Raw genomic sequence first — 16,465 nt, 5'->3', positions numbered from 1 at the left:
AAGTCTCCCTAAAGGAAATTTTCAGAGACACAGCAATTAAAAAAAAAAAAAAAAAAAAAAAAAAAAGAGATGGACTCGATTATTTTGATTATCATGACAAAGCTTTGTTTCATTTTTCTCCATGAAGAATCATATAAAATATCAGCTATGTTCCCTCTCAAACTGTACTTACACATAAAGGGCCAAAGCTCATTTTAAAAAAAAAAGAAAAACAGCCCCCTCCCCCCAACATTCACACTTCTCCAAAATTGTAAGTGGCTTACCGTCTTTACTCTGGTTTTACTTAAAGCAAAGAGAATGCATGTTTGAATGCGGGAGAACCTATACTGATTTCTCTTTCTGGGGCACAACTGGGGTGTGGCTGAGCTGTCCCAGCTCAGAGCAGGAGGGGGCCGACCGGGGAACGGGAGATCTACAGTCACTTTCCTTGCCCTTGAACCTTTGCAGTCGACTTGCACATGCATGACACAATGCATCAGTGACCTCCCCAGGAATCATTGTCCCAGTTTCAGGGGGAGTAAGGATAAGAGATCACAGGAGGCCAAGGGCCAGGAAGTTTTATAGCTCTTGGGACACAGCTCTACAGCTGTACTAAATATTTCCTGGACCTTCTTTTTTTAATACGAAGCAGTAAAACTAGGGGAGAAAATGAACAGGACAGACTTTTTGCCAGTCTGGGAGTTTGCAGCACTCTGTGTTTGCCCCACAAAACTAGGTCTGGTCCCCTAAGGATAAAGAATCAAGGCAGCCCATGGGAGTGCTGCTAGGCAACCCCCTGGTGTGAGAGTGGGATGGGCAGGTGGCCTCCTTAAGGGGCCTTCCTCCCTAAAGCTGACCTGAGCAAACAGAAGGGTCTGTCCTGAAGCAAATCTATTTGACCCATGTTTGACCCCTTCACTTGCTACTTGCATTTGTAATAGACAGCTCTCTAGCTGTGATGACTCGCTTCCACTCAAGCTGCCATGAAGCTGTTTCTGCTAACTACTGCCAAGGACATCTGAGTCCATAGACCATGCAAATCGAAGTGCTGGGCAGTTGCAGATTTGACGAGTAAACAAAGGAACACCAAGAAACACAATGCACTCATTTCTACTCAAAAGGTCGATGGAGAATCCAGGACAGCCTCAAATGCCCTATGCCCCCAACCCTCAGGCTCTCTCATGTGACCTCAAGACCAGTGTGAACAGTAGCCCCTCTTCCAGGCTGGTTTACCTCATTGATTACCTCCAACCTCAGGCAGGTCGGCACCCTCAGCCAGAGTCTGGGATCATGAAGTCGGACAGCTGTGTCCAAATCTTGGCCCCCTATTTACTTGCTCTATGACTTTGGGCCAGTTCCTTAATTTCTCTCTGCTTCTTCAACTGTAGAATGGGGTTGCAAAAAGTACCCAACACCTGGAGCTGTGGTGAAAATATGATGAATTACTATGTAAAGCATTTGATCCCAAACAGTGTCTGGCACATAAATACGATGTACATGTTAGCTACTCTAGGGAAGGAATTTGAAACGGGTCCAAGGGATTGTTGGTAGCCTTCAACTGAATGTTGGGATTACAAGGAATATTTGATTCTATAGGATTTGCACTTTTGTTTCTCATTGGCTGGGATGTTTTAAGGCTCTGTAGAGATGCAAGTGAATTTGTGGAAAGCGAGAGCTAGGCAAATAATCCTGCAACAGAAATGTGTACTGGGTCCCATGGAAGGACAATTGGCCATTGCCCTGTGGCTATGGGCCAGTTTTGCCATTTCTATCCATTGGCACCTCCCCTTCAGCATTCCTGGTCTACATTGCATGTGTGATTCTTGAGTTCCCTCTTAAACCAGTCGTAATATCTTATTGCTTTCTTCATTAATCAATATATCGCATAAAATTTTGACACATGTTGATTTATACTTATAAAGTTTATTCTTTAATGCTATCTTCATCTTTCTCACCTCTCCTGTACCCACTCATTCATTCCATAAATAATGTTGCATACCCAGTGTGTACCAGGCTGCATAGAAGTTGGAATTTGGTATTTCAAAAGCCCCAATTGTCTTATAGTATTTGAGGTATCATTGTTTTCCTAAGGGCCTGGTGCTGATCACATTGTTCAGATACAGACATGCCTCATGGTGTTCTTCTAACAATCGGAGAAGGCTCTTCTCTTTTTCATTTTCAAAAGGTACATAGAGTTCAGAAATACACAATGTGTTTCATCATCATTTCACTTTTGCTACCCTTCGCCTTTTATTTTTTTTCTTTAAGCAGAGTGCCCATGTTACCAGCCTACCTAAAGATAATGTGTCTACTATGAGCAGGTCTTCTAAAAGTACCAGCTCCTTAGAGAGCATATTGAGAGCATTTTAAATTGCTTCTAGATAGAAGAGTCATACCAAGGGGTCACTAGTCCATTTGATCTCTTAAAATTTCAAATATAAAAGTTAAAAGAAAATGCACACTACAGGAAATCTAGTGCCAGTGAACTCTGTTAAACCTTTGATTCTGTTCTCAACTCAGATTTCACAGGTGAGCTGAAATTAGCCCAAACTTACCTTTGCCACCTAAGTTCATCAAAATGGGAAAACCAGGGGGGCTGGGGAGAGGGCACCGCTTTGAGGTGAGTCTTTCCACCCTTCACACTCCCAGCTCTACTCTAAGGCTGTCTTTATGATTGGCCATCATCTGGAAGAAATCAGCTGGCCATCAGTTCTAGACTGAAAGACCATGAGGACATAGAGGAGACATAGAGGGGAAAGACATAGAGGAGACCAGAGGACCCCGGATGCAGATGCCACAGCCTGAGAAAGTTCAGGTGGGACCCTGCTTTCAGACACCACCCTAAACACATCCTGACCTTCAAGAGACTGTAAACGCTCCTCTTGGTGGGGTTAGTTTTGATCAAAGGCTGGTACGGAGCAGCTGCTCAAGTAAGGCACGCCTAAGAAAATAAATACTAGTTACAGGGGGATTTCATGCCGTTAACTGCAGTGGGTGGAGGCTGGAGGGCAGTAGCTTTTAACAAGTTTTATTTGAAAGACTAACTCAGTGTGGTTGTCACGACAGTTGTGTTTGTGGCTGGGCTTGTATTGCTAACAGATGGGCACCTGGCAGCCTTTTCTAATCCATGCAGACACTACGGGAGGAGTGACCCGGCTCAGTGATCCCAGCATTAACCTTACACAAACCATTCCCCCATGTTAATAAACAGAACATTTTAGGGCTGCTCTAGTCAAGACACTAGCAGAAATATTCAGCCGTTCTTCCCTTTTCATCTCTTGTTCACCCTCTGAGAATTCATTAAAAAAAAAAAAAATTCTTCTGCAGAGAATCACTGCCTGAAAAGAAAAGAAAAGAAAAGAAAAGAAAAGAAAAGAAAAGAAAAGAAAAGGAAAAAAAGAAAAGAAAGGAAGAGGAGAGGAGAGGAGAGGAGAGGAAAGGAAAGGAAGAAAAGAAAATGAAAGGAAGAAAAGAAAAGGAAAGGAAGAAAAGAAAAGAAAAGAAAAGAAAAGAGAAGAAAAGAAGAGAAAAGAGAAGAAAAGAAAAGGGACTATTTCACAAAACAAACAAACAAACAAACAAACACCATCTGCAAATATGCTCTCCAGCCCTCAAGTTACCTGCTGTGTTAGGATCTCCATGAAAGGGAAATAAAGCTAAACAAGCACTGTGGTAGCAACCTTGCATTTAGGGACATCAGTATCAGATAAGAACTTAACATCCTAGCATAGGGTTTGAGGGATGGGTTTTAGAGAACTGTTTTGTACTTTAAAAACAAAACAAAACAAAAACCTGTGGAAAGCAGCTCAGGATTTCACAGCTAGGCTTGCTTTTAAGGAAGCAAAACTTCTTGAACTTTGCTGTATTTTAAAACAGAACATTATGACACATGCAGACATACACCCAAACAGACTCAGGCAGCCAGCCGTGGAAACAGAGGAGGGGAACACCCAGGAGTGAAGTTCTGGGAACTTCTGGTACACCCGTATGCAAATCATTTCACAAGGGCAAAGGCTGAGTCCCATTTCTGCAGTGGCTCTACCTTCACACCAAGGGAAATGACCACACGCCTCTCTGGCCAGACCATTGCATGTCAAGGCAGATCTTCCTTACTGCTCTGTTATCACAAAAGGAAAGTCATCAGGGAACACTGGATGTACTTTCTCAATGATTCTTCATGAGCTGATAATAATCGTTCTTTTTTTCTTTCCCTTTTTAAAGGGTCTTGTGTAATATGTAGAATGACAGTACAAACCATTGGAACAAATAACTTTTCAAATAGTTCTAAGTACTCCACCTACATTTTCAAAGACCAAAGAGCTGCTCCCAAAGAATTTGGTGAATTTAACCGTTTCTCAAGATGAAACTTCTAAAGGATTTCTCCTTCAGCACAGACAGATGACGTCCTGAGCCAGCTAACCTGCAAATAATGAGATTTCCTGAGAAATCTATCAGTGAGTGTTGTTTTTTACATCAATCACAAAAGAAAAATTATTCTAGCAAAAAGGTGGGTTGTGGGGGGAGCGGAATCAATTACTCTAATGCCACATATGTTTTAAAGTATTTTTAAATATTTGCCAACAAAAATAAAGACTTGAGTTATGGTAAGTGATTTTTTACCGATGTCATCTGTGCATAGTAATTTACCTGCTTCCATATGCTACCTTTCGATGATGCTTCTGATTAATAGAACACAAGACACAGGACTAGGGCCAAGTGAGAGGTGAAGTACCTGAGGTCTCTGACTCGAGGACAGACAGGACAATTGTTGAGGCCTAAATCAAATTATGTCTTATTCTTTTTTTTTTTTTTTTTTTTTTTTAAGTCAGCTTGATGCACAGCATCTCTGGGGAGCCCCAGATGGGGATCGGGAGGAATGAGGTCAGGTACCTGTGCCCCAGGCTCCATCCCTGTAAACGACACCCATGGCAGCCCACTCCCATGACTGAGGCACTGTTCTCAATAGGTGCCTCACTACACACTGAACCCCCTTCCCCTCATTTTGTCTTTGCTCTTAATATAGCCCTGTAGTTTCTGGAACCATGTATGTTCTAACCCTGAATGCTTTCTCTACTCCCTACCCTTGGTTTGTAAACATCTCTTTATTAAATAGCCTTCAAATGAACTTAACTTGAATACGTCCTCTATCCCCTACAGAGACCCTGATTATGCAGGACCCTATTTAACATTGATTCTTAACCTGGGCCCCATGGACACACTTAGGGATCCATTGGTAGAAGTCTATTCCAATATAATAGATGTCCTTTGTAATCCTCTGTAACTTATTTTACGTATTTAAAAGCATTGTTCCGTAAAAGGGTCCTTAGGCTTCAAAGAATTGACAAAGAAGTTTCTGGTATTTACAAAAAAAAAAAAAAAAAAGGAAAGGGGGGCAAGGAAGTGAAGGGACTTTGTTCTCTCAGCGGCTCTATACAGAAAGCAGTACAGACTGGAATTCACTGGCACTTATGGGGAAGTAACAGAAGATTCCTTTCCCCTTCACATGCCCTTCTTGATGTGCCTCTCAATCACCCCCATTCTATGAGGTTTTCAAGCAGGTTGACGAGGGGAAGATATGAGGATTATTTTCTCAGGTATCAAGAGAAGTACAGACGTTAGTTCTACTTCCCTTGAAAGAAGGTGTAACCATCTCTGTTTAGATCTGTCTCTCTCTCTCCCCTTCTCCGCCTCCTCTGCCCCTTCGCCCCTCCTCCCTCTTCTCCCTCTCTCTTCCTCTCAGACATGCAGTGTTTAGATGAAGAAGAACAAAGTCTCACAAGGAAGCAAGAATCCTGGACAGTCTTTATTTCCTTCCTTTAAAATCTTCGTTTACTCATCTTTCACTTGACACTGTTCCTCCAAGAAGCCCGGATATTTCAGGCAGTGTGGATCTCCTCCTTGGAGAGGCCCAGCCCTCTCTTCCTACTTTTTCAAAGTTCTCTTCTCCTAAGGTGGCTGAGAAGGATGAGGAAGATATGCCTGGGAAGCAATACCCTGCTTTCCTAAATCCCTCCCCAGCTAAGAAGGATTTTAGCAAGTCTTCTAAGCCATTTTCATTTTCCCGTCTGAGCCTAACGGTCATGTTCACTGCTCTCCTCTGGCTTTTCTTACTTGAGGTCTCCACTGACCTTTCCCTGCATTGACCCGGAATAAGGGGAGATAAGGCTGGGCCCTGGGGTGGCTGTGGACAGATGAGCATTTGTGAGCTGTTCTCGTTCATTCAGAGGAACCGCTTAAGATAATACTCCATGGAATTGTACTGAGCCTGCTAGGATTTACAGTGTTGTTTGGCAGCAGAAGTCATTGTTAACATGAAACATTAAACTTCTTTGTCTTCTTCTGTGTTCAGGGACCTGGCTGGATGGGTGTCTGATCAAAGGGAGTGTTCCATATCTCAGGGCTTTCTTCCAGAAATCACTAAAATAGTACACTTACAGCTTTCACCTTTATGAGCCTCTAGTTCAGAATGATTTCCTTCTATGTAGTTAATAAATGATCATTAAATTGATCAAGTTATTAATACCAATAAGAAGATGAACTATAAAATCTATAGCAAAGTAAATATAATTGGAAATCAGAGCAAGAGTTTTCCCAGACAAGCCAATGTTGACATAGAAACCAAGTAATACCTCATGTGGCAGAACAAGATGGTGCAGAGCTATAAGGAAGCTCAGGTAGAGTCTTTTTTTTTTCCCTAGAAACCAAAAATAAGAGCAGGTCATATACAAAGTGATGAGCTGTTAATTAGAAACCAGCATATACTGGGCGCCTGGGTGGCTCAGTGGGTTAAAGCTTCTGCTTTCGGCTCAGGTCATGATTCCCGGGTCCTGGGATTGAGCCCCGCATCGGGCTCCCTGCTTGGCAGGGAGCCATCTTCCCTTTCTCTCTCTCTGCCTGCCTCTCTGCCTACTTGTGATCTCTGTCTGTCAAATAAATAAATAAGATCTTTAAAAAAAAAAACCAGCATATGCTAAAAACTGAATTTATGACTACCATGGGTTTTAAAGAAAAAATATCCAAAAGGTAGAAAGGACTCAGGTGAATTGTATACAACCCATAACTAAACTGAAGACAATAGAAAGACTGAACATGGGGTGCCTGGGAGGCTCAGTCAGTTGAGTGTCTGACTCCTGATTTTGACTCAGGTCATGACTTCAGGGTCATGAGATCAAGCCCTGAGTCAGGTTCCAAGGTCAGCGTGAAGCCCGCTTGTCCCTTTCCCTCTGCTCCTCCCCAACCCCACATGCTCACTCTCTCTCTCTCTCTCTCTCTCTCTCTCAAATAAATAAATAAATAAATAAATAAAATCTTGAAAAAAAAAGTCTAAACTCATACAGGAGAGGATAAGGAAAAATTTGACAGTTGAAGACCAACCTGAAGAAGGAAGAGAAGATATCTAATTGTATCAAAATGTGAAACATTCCAGAGAGCACAGAATGAATCCCACAACCTGGTATATTCAGGCTGTCTGCACGAAGCAAGCAAGCAAATTTATTTTAATTTTTGGACAAAAAATTACTCTTCCTTCTTATCTTTTGCTTACATAGTGCTAAAGTATTTGTTAAAGATTAAGGATTTTCTAAGGACTAACCTACTGCCAATTATAAAAACTTTTGTGGAAAGTGCCCATTTTAATAGTTGGGGAGAAAAACTATAATTGAACAAAAATTTTAATGCAGTTGTTATTAAAAGAAACAGGTTTCTTGGCTGATAAACAAGCACTCCCATCATTGTGCGTCGGACAATTATCTTTGAAATGTGGGTTTGTGGTTGGTGAGGAGAGAACCCTATGAGAGGCTCTGTTGTCTCCTTGCCATGATGGGAAGGCAACGCAGACCTGCAGAGGTGGCATTTGCTTTCCATTTCCATCACCCATTCACCCTCTAAATGCTGACTAGGCCACATAAAAATTATTTTAGCTTAGGTAACTAAACCTTTCAATATAGCTCAAGTCCATGAAAGCAAAACAAAAACAAAAACAAGCTTCCTATTACAAAGTATGTAATCCTAGATAAATTTTGACTTGCCTGGTTTAGTTTAGTGGACACTTACGCCTTAGTAATGTTCTCACCTAATCTTGTCTGCGTTAGAAGCTAAAAAAAATCTTTATCCTTCTTTCCTAACATGTTCTTAGGCAATCATTAGATTGGAGGGACCCTCAATTCATTTAATCCTGAATATGGGTTCCCAAGCCATCATCTCCTCCTTTGAGATACCCACCATTGCAATGTACATGCTTCCCATATTCCAAGGAATAAAATCAAATAAACATGGCGGTATGTTCTCAATGGCAATGTCCTTCTCTCCGAAAAGCTGGCTGCTGAATTGAAGAAATGTTAAAAAAAAAAAAAAAATCAACAAATATAGTAGTAGAGTGGTGGTTCTTAACACCGTCTACATATTTGAATCTTCTGGGATCCTTTCAAAACCATGCTGTGAGCAAATCCAGCCTTAGATCTGCGCATTCAGAATCTGTAGTCAGGAGAGCTCTCCCAGTACTGCCAACACACAGCCACATGCAGAATGGCTCCAAAGGCATATAATCGGTGCAGAAGACACAGAGTTTAGGTCAACAAAATCTTTGAGTGCCTACTGGATGCCGCTCAAAATGCAGTTGCAAATTTGGGGAAAATGTCTGAATGATTAAGAGCCCATAGTAAATTCCATTATTTAATACTTCAAGTATTTTCTTTTGTTAATGTTTACTTGAACACTCATCAAAGTGATCGATACAATTCAGTACCTCAGTTTATGTGGTGGATTTTGGCCCTTTGCAATGTGGTATTTATTGAAAATCTAATTCATTAAGAAGCCTTCCATATAGAACTATGATTTGAGGTCTATAATCCCAGATCCCCACTGGGCTGCAGAAATCAGTATATCCAACATCACTTACTGAAGAGAAGCTAAAAGAAACGTTACACAATTGTACTTACACAGAATTCTTCATAGACCCAGTATGCTTGCAAATGTTTAAAAATTGTTCTCTATGTGTATATGACATATTTTCCCCAAGCAAGGATTCATTTTATGCCAATTTTTCAAAATTATTTAGTATATCATTTCTATCATATTTAATGAAAACAATTACATCTGCATAGAAGGCATTAAAAAAACAATAGAGTGAAGAATCCTAGTAATAAAAAGCCTGAATTGATACCTAAAAATCAATCTGGGATGTAAAAAAATGGTACTAGCATCTTAGATTTTAAGATTTCTTATACCAGCAGAAAATTTTCAGATCTAATTTAACACAGATGCATGACCACATTGTAAATATTCCAGAAAAGAACTCTCAGTGAAATTCATGTTCCTGGAAGTAGTTCTACTTCTCTGGCATATGGAAACTTGTCTATACACAGAAAGTGACTAGACATACAATCCACAAAGCGATGCTCAGCTCATGGTTTGGGAAAGAAATGTACTTTTTATGCTCCTTGGGTTATATCTCCATGAGATGGAATTGGAGCCTTTTATTTGATTTTTATTGTGTAAAAAGCCAAAGTTACTGAAGATTTGAACCTACAAAAAGCTTTCCATCAGAGCAATGCAGACCACTTATATATTTGCATATGAGACCTATTTATTCCTAGAAATGTGCTTAGGTTCTCTCAACTCTTATTTCAGCTATGAGGTTTTCATGTCCCCTCTTTCTGTAGACTGCTCAGGAGCCCAACTAGTCTCTCCAAGTGACTAAATTAAGTATTTTTCTTAAAAGACCACCTCTTTTAGACACATGGGTGTATGAATATACAAATGTTTTAGCATTATACATATGATTTCAGCAACATACATGTAAAATTTTTAGATCTATATAATTTTTAAATATCTATAGAGCATACAATTTTTAAATAAGCCATTATCAGCCTAATTCTCCCCCACTAATTCTGGGCAGAAAAATGTTTGTGCTTTCAGGAGCATAACCAGAACATAATCCAGACCTGGGAATTATTGGGTTTTTTTTTTTTTTCAAAAGATATGAATTTTTATGAGAGTTCTCAGCAAAGAAAAATTGGAAATACAGACTCAGCCAACCCTACCATATTGTGGCTCCTATAATGTACAAGATCTAACTTAAACCAACAAAGATTTTGCTCTGATCATGGATCAGAACCTTGATCTACAGGTTCATCAATGCTCCCTGGTGGACATCAGCTTCAATTAGGTTTTTAGTTGAAAGGACTGGGGGAGAAATTATGCAGATACAGAAGACTTTAGCAAGTCAGAAAAAACTTCTTAAAAAGAAAACTGACATCACACACCTTTATGGAAACTTCTTCTTAAGCAATGAACAAAATATTTACATTTTGTAAAAATATGTGAATAACCAACCACCTTGATCAAGAATAGGTGAGTTCCCCATAAAATCTATTCCTTTTGGTACCACTTACAGATCAAAGGTGATCCAAAAATGGGCTCTATTTTATATGTATTTTTATGTAAAGTAAGTGTTTAAACTGTATCTCTCAAACCAACAGGCGGTAACCCAATATCTTTTGCTCTTGGAAGAACAGAGATATTTTGATGCTTACGGCAGCTTTTACCCGTATTTTAAGAGACTGCAGTGTATCCAGTAAATGTGCGCTATATGTAATGCATTCTTTGACACACATTACATACTATGAGGGTTAACAATGCAGTCTGTCAAGCAATATAAAATAATTTCACATGATTTTATCCAGAAAGAAATACAAATGTATCAAATTGCTTTTTAGAAAAATGAAGGAATAAAATCAAATAAACATGGCGGTATGTTCTCAATATTTCAAACGCCTAAAAAGAACCTTCTTGGAAAACACATCTCAAGCTCACAGGATGAGGATTCAAGAGTTGCTGGACCTCTTAACTCCCTTCAGATAAGTAACTAGCCCATCTGAAAAAGTAAAACTGCAGAAAGAAGGATCCCCTCCGCGTCGAGCTTGCTAAGTGAACTGTTGAAATTTCCCCATCTCAGCAGACTTCTTTCTATAAAGGTCAGTAATCAGACTGCTGGCTGTGAATGCAGACTGAGGAAGTGTCGAGCACTGAGGAACAAGCTAGAATTTGCAGACACATACTCACACCCAGATCACTTTACCAAATATAGCTTACAATCATCTCAGCTCTGCCTCTACTTTTTTCTATTCCTTTACTTTTTGTTTGGCTTTTCAAGACAAAAAAGCCACCAGCTCTGTTCCTGGATTTTCTGGCACTCTTTTTGACGGAATACCTGTAAAGAAATGAGTAAGGGTTTTATTTGTGTCTGAAAGGTTTTCATTAGCACTCCCCTTCCCTCCCCCAACACACGCATGCGCATTTCACACATACATGCACTCACACACGCACACACTCACAGATGTGCTTTTCTTCGGTCCCATGTAAGTTGCTCTAATCATTATGTAGCACTGTTCCATCTCCTCTGTTTTCCTGTTCAGGCTCCATGTTCTCGTGCGCCACTGCTCCTGGCCACTTTCCTTGTCTCTTCCATTCTGTCTGACAGCTGGGCAGACATCCAAGATCTTTGCCATTTTAGTGGCTCAAGGAGTCTACCAGATAGTGTTCAGACTAGAGGGATGACCTCACAAGGAATTTATTTTTCCTTCTGGGTCTAAGTTTTGTGAGTTGGACACAGGACTGATGTATTTTCTAATTCAAGCCAATGGTAATGGAGCGACTGAACCAGAGTTGAAGTCTCTGACAGCTTTCTGTAGATTCAGAGAACCTGTTAGGAGGGGGAAAAAAAGAGTTTAAAGCAGAATCGGTCTTCATCTGAAAATGTGACATGAATTCTACTCGGCATTCCTACCCTGAACATGCTAACACAACAGGTAAAGTCTTAAACATTCCAAAAGTCAATAAACTCAAAGTTATGGTTTTCACAGCAACCGTAACTCATATGTCAGTGGCATTTTCCATGCCTGCAATAGGCGTTAAGTTTACCAGTCCAATGCAAATGTGTAGTGTAGCCAAGTTAGTTACTGAGCTCCCTGACTTTTCTTGACAGGGAACCAGTCAGACCCATCATTATACTCTGTTTAAATGGCACTTGTCAAGTTCCTGGCCAAAAAAACTCCTCTGTTTGTATTACCCTGACTGAAAAGAAGTACAAACTTACAAGGTTAACCCCCTCTGGGTAAACCAGGGACCCAAGGATTCCACATCCCTGTTAGAAGCCCAGAATTCCCCAACTCACATACCCACATGGCTTCCAACCCCCGAGTGTGGTTTGAGTTTTATTTCTCAGTAAACACGTGGAAAAGTTGAAGTACCAGTGGCATGTTAGGATATTTGAGGTAGTTAAGTTGACTTGTTTATAGATCTTTGAAGTTTTATGGACTTTCCAGGTATCATCTCAAGCACTGAATTTCACCAGAAACATCAAATATCAGTATTAGGAAAGTTCACAGTTTGTAGCCTGATACTTTAACTGCTTAGTAAATATTATAGCCTTTTTTATCAGTGGTGAGTTAGTAACTGATAACATTTTCAATGAGCTCTGAAGTTTCTTTATAAGACTGCACCATCTCAAGCCTAGATATTGAGTTCTATGACTGTGGTAAAGAGATAACACTATCTACAATGAATATAGCTTTTGTCTCCACCCCGCCCCCATGAAGTATGAAGAAGTTATAAACTAACTTTGGAATTCATCCCTCCTAAGCCCTGGCTGTGTCCCAGGCCCATTCTACAGGTGGGTTGGCTAAGACAGCAAGAACAATGACCCTAAGGTACTAACATATGTGAGTGAGCCTGGCAGCCTGGCAGCCGTCACATACAGCATCATTGAACATAGAAGAAAAGGCACCCTTCCAGCAAACCAAGTAGAAAAGAAGTATCCCCATTGGACATCCCAATTTAAGATACTTCCTCCCTGATGGCGCTGCCTCTTGCCACGGCGCAAGGCTGCGGAAGTGCAGCCAGTAAAGCCTGGGCTGATCCCAGAAGTCAGGCACTCTTGCACCGGGCACATTACCTGAACAGCCAAACACTGTGACAGAGCTCAGAGAAAACCTGCTCTGGCAAAGCTGTGTAGCTGCTCTAACACAGCCCAAAGTTTGGGCTCAGTCATGTTCGGCCATAAACTTGGTCAACAGTTCATGACTCTATCATCTGGAGAACATCGCCTTATCTCTCTAAGCCTTGATCCCCTCAATATGTAAAACTGACATAATGATAACACCTCCCAACTACAAGTTAATAGATGGAAAGTCCGTAGCATGCATTGTGTTCAATTCTCTGCGATCTCTTGGAGCAATTCTGGTTTAGGGTCAGGAAGCTGAGACTCTGCCTTTCACTGTAGCCCTAACAAATGTGTGACCTTGAAAACTGTCTCATTTTAGGGGCACCTGGGTGGCTCAGTCAATTAAGTGTCTGCCTTTGGCTCAGGTCATGATCCCAGGGTCCTGGGATCCAGCCCCTAGTCGGGCTCCCTGCTCATCGGGGAGTCTGCTTCTCCTTCTCCCTCTGCCTCCCCTGCTCATTCTCTCTCTCTCACTTTCTCTCTCTCTCTTAAATAAATAAATAAAATCTTTTTTAAAAAGTATCTCATTATACTTTAATTCCTTAATCTTTACCTCATGGGAATATTGAAATAATTATAAGTGAAAATACTTGCAAAATAATTTTTATACCACTGTGTTATCTTTGAAAGTAATTACATATATCTGAAGTTTTAAGGTGAGAAAAACAATAGTAGGATTAGAAAATGGGTTTACTCAAATAGAGTAGGAAAAATGATAATGGTACCTTTTCAAGAAGGAAGAGTCTAGCTCCTTCAGGCCAGGGTCGCAGTTTCTTAAAACAAAAATAACTCTGCTCAGGCAATTCACTGCAATTATTTCCACTACGCTGGAGAGAAAGTTCTCACTAAAATAGCTGATAAGTATTACTGATATCCCAGGTGTGTTTTGTGCTTGACTTTGTAAGGTTTTTCACAGGATTCTTTCATGGCTGCTATAAAGCATTTTTCGTGAAAACAACAAGATCTCAAAGGTTCTCACATACAGAGAAGAATGCTCTAGAAACATGGCCATGATCCTCGGTTGGGATAAACATTTTACAATGGGCATTTTTATTTGAGAGTCGAAATATTGAGGGTCTCCCAAATTTCTGACTCACACTAAAAGAGGATAAAAGACTCCTAAAATTACCTTTCCTTTCTGTTGGGACTTCACAGAAACTTCCAAAAAGAAAGAGATTCCTTTTGTCCATTACCCCTTGATCCATTCCACAGGCTTGAGATGGTGCTACTTATTTTAAGCCTCTCCAATCAATAACAATTACACAAAATGTCTTCTCCTGTTTTCTCCTCCACCCTGAGATAGAAGAAGACAGATTGAAAATGGGATAAGAGAAGCTGACCTCAGAGCCAAGCCAGGGTCACTGAAGCAACCTGAATGTCTGGTGCAATGTCAGCACATTTACAGAGCCATATACATAACCAGTGCATATCTCGGGTGGCCCAGACGAGTGATAAAGTCCCAGTGCCACCTTCTCTGCCCTTCACAACCCACAGGTGTTCGAAGGTCAGAAATCTGTAGCTGTCTTACTGATAAAGTCAGCCAGATTATTCATTTAAAATGTCACAGAAAATAAATGGGATTCTTTTCGATATGTTACCATCAGCATTAGGTTTATATCATTAAAATACTTCAGCATTTTACTGACTGGCTTTGGAACATGTTTTATGTCTGGAACACAATTTTTTTTGTTTGTTTGTTTTCAACAAATTTTTGAGTACTCACATGTGTCTGGCAGAGCATTAAGTACTAGAGAAGGGGAGAATAATAAAGATAATTACTGTTAAATAGGAACACTCTGAGGGCTACAGGTACAAGAGGAGTTTTTCAAAAAGAAATTCTTTTCTTAGCTGCTCAGAGTATTGTTACAGAACTGAAAAATGTGTAAAAACAACATATTATGTTAAGTACTATAATAAAGGTAGAAGCCAAGTTTTGTGTGAGTTCCAAAGTAGAAAGCAATAAACTCCCTAGGGGTTCAGGCAGGGCTTTACATTAGAAGTGACATGTGACTATATTCATTTGTAGAGACAGAAAAAGTATTACTGCAATATTATGCTTAATTACAGAAATATGTATTTGGTCTTTCAGATTATTAAAATATATTTCTCACATGTATTTGGTCTTCATCCATCATTCCTTATGCACAACTCCCAAACCCTTGGAATTTTCTAAGTGTTGATGTCAGAAAAGTGTCTCTTACTTTGAGGTGATTTTTCTCCCTCACCTGAGGATGGAGGTGGGTTGCCAGGAGAACCAACCACATGATTAGAGGGTTGGAACTTTCAGTCCCATTCCTCAACCTCCAGGAAGGGAAGAGGGCCTGGGGGTTGAATAAATCACCAATGGTCAATGATTCAATCCATCAAGACTATATAATAAAGCTTCCATAAAAATCCAAGAGCTCAGGCTTGGGAGAGCCCCCAGATCTGTGGCCACGTGGATGTTCTGGGAGGGTAGTATGCCTGGAGAGGGCATGGAAGCTCCACACCTTTTCCCCACACCTTGTCCTGGACTGCTCTTCCATCTGGTTGTTCCTGAGTTATATCTTTTTATAAAAAGAGGTAATCTAAAAAAAAAAAAAATAGAGGTAATTTAGTATGTAAAATGTTTCTCCGAGTTCTGCAATCTGCTCTAGCAAATTTACCAAACCTGAGGAGGGGGTGATGGAAGCTTCTGATTTATAGCCAATGGGTCACAAGTGCAGCTAACAACCAGGTTTTGTGACTGGTATCTGAAGTCTAAGGCAGGACATCATAGGAACCTCCAAAAGATAGCCGATTGGTCAGAAGCACAGATTGTCAACCCAAATCTTTCTTTTTAGGTAAACTGAGGCAAAATCAAATTACCAAAAATGGACTTTATTCAGGAATAGCAGTGAAATTGTGATTTGAGAAAATGCATGCTGCCCTATGCTGCACGCAAATCCTTCTAGGGTTTGGGATGGGCTGTATTTACCGGCACAGAGAGCAAAGAGGGGGAAATCCAGCCCGATCCAAGCAGTATGCTCATCAGCTGAAGAAGGGCAAGAAATTCTTGGCAGATGTTCATTGGTCAGGAGATAAGTCTTGGTCTATAATTCAGGCATTTACCAAAAATCAGTCTCTCACTTAAGTTTCTGTTCTTCTGAGGGTATATGCATGACATTCTCCATGTCATCTCCTCTGGTTACCTTGTAGATGGGAATCTTTTCACTAGATAATAACCCGGACTTGCAATCAGCATCTGAAAGAGGCATTGGGCAGTTTTATGGGATCCTGCCCCCAACCTGGGGAATCTGATGCTGTCTCCAGGCAGATAGTGACAGAATTGAGTTGAATTGTAGGACACCCAGGTTGTGTCACAGAGAATGGCTTGTTGTGGGGGGAAGCCTCCACACATTGGGTGACCAGGGCATCAGAAGTGAAACGTCCCATATGAGCAACACAGGAGACTCACAGGTAAAGAAATACAGTGGGGAAGAGCAGGGTTTCTCTCTACTTAGGACA

General features: G+C 40.6%; 1 long non-coding RNA gene across 1 annotated transcript; it reads right to left on the bottom strand.

Moving 5' to 3' along the window:
• Nucleotides 1–10,731: 10,731 nt before the first annotated feature.
• On the bottom strand, nucleotides 10,732–16,159 carry LOC116855491. Its single transcript, XR_004380360.1, has 4 exons — nucleotides 16,088–16,159; nucleotides 15,482–15,546; nucleotides 11,313–11,680; nucleotides 10,732–11,188 (listed from the first exon to the last, which is right to left on the bottom strand). It is a non-coding gene; the product is annotated as an uncharacterized LOC116855491 (long non-coding RNA).
• Between the last annotated feature and the right edge of the window lie 306 nt (nucleotides 16,160–16,465).

This window comes from Lontra canadensis, unplaced genomic scaffold, assembly GCF_010015895.1.
Source record: "Lontra canadensis isolate GAN:19392208 unplaced genomic scaffold, GSC_riverotter_1.0 scaffold103, whole genome shotgun sequence".
In the NCBI taxonomy this organism is placed as follows: domain Eukaryota; kingdom Metazoa; phylum Chordata; class Mammalia; order Carnivora; family Mustelidae; genus Lontra; species Lontra canadensis.
Note: the sequence above shows the minus strand (reverse complement) of the source record. Positions and strands in the feature narration are given on the sequence as shown.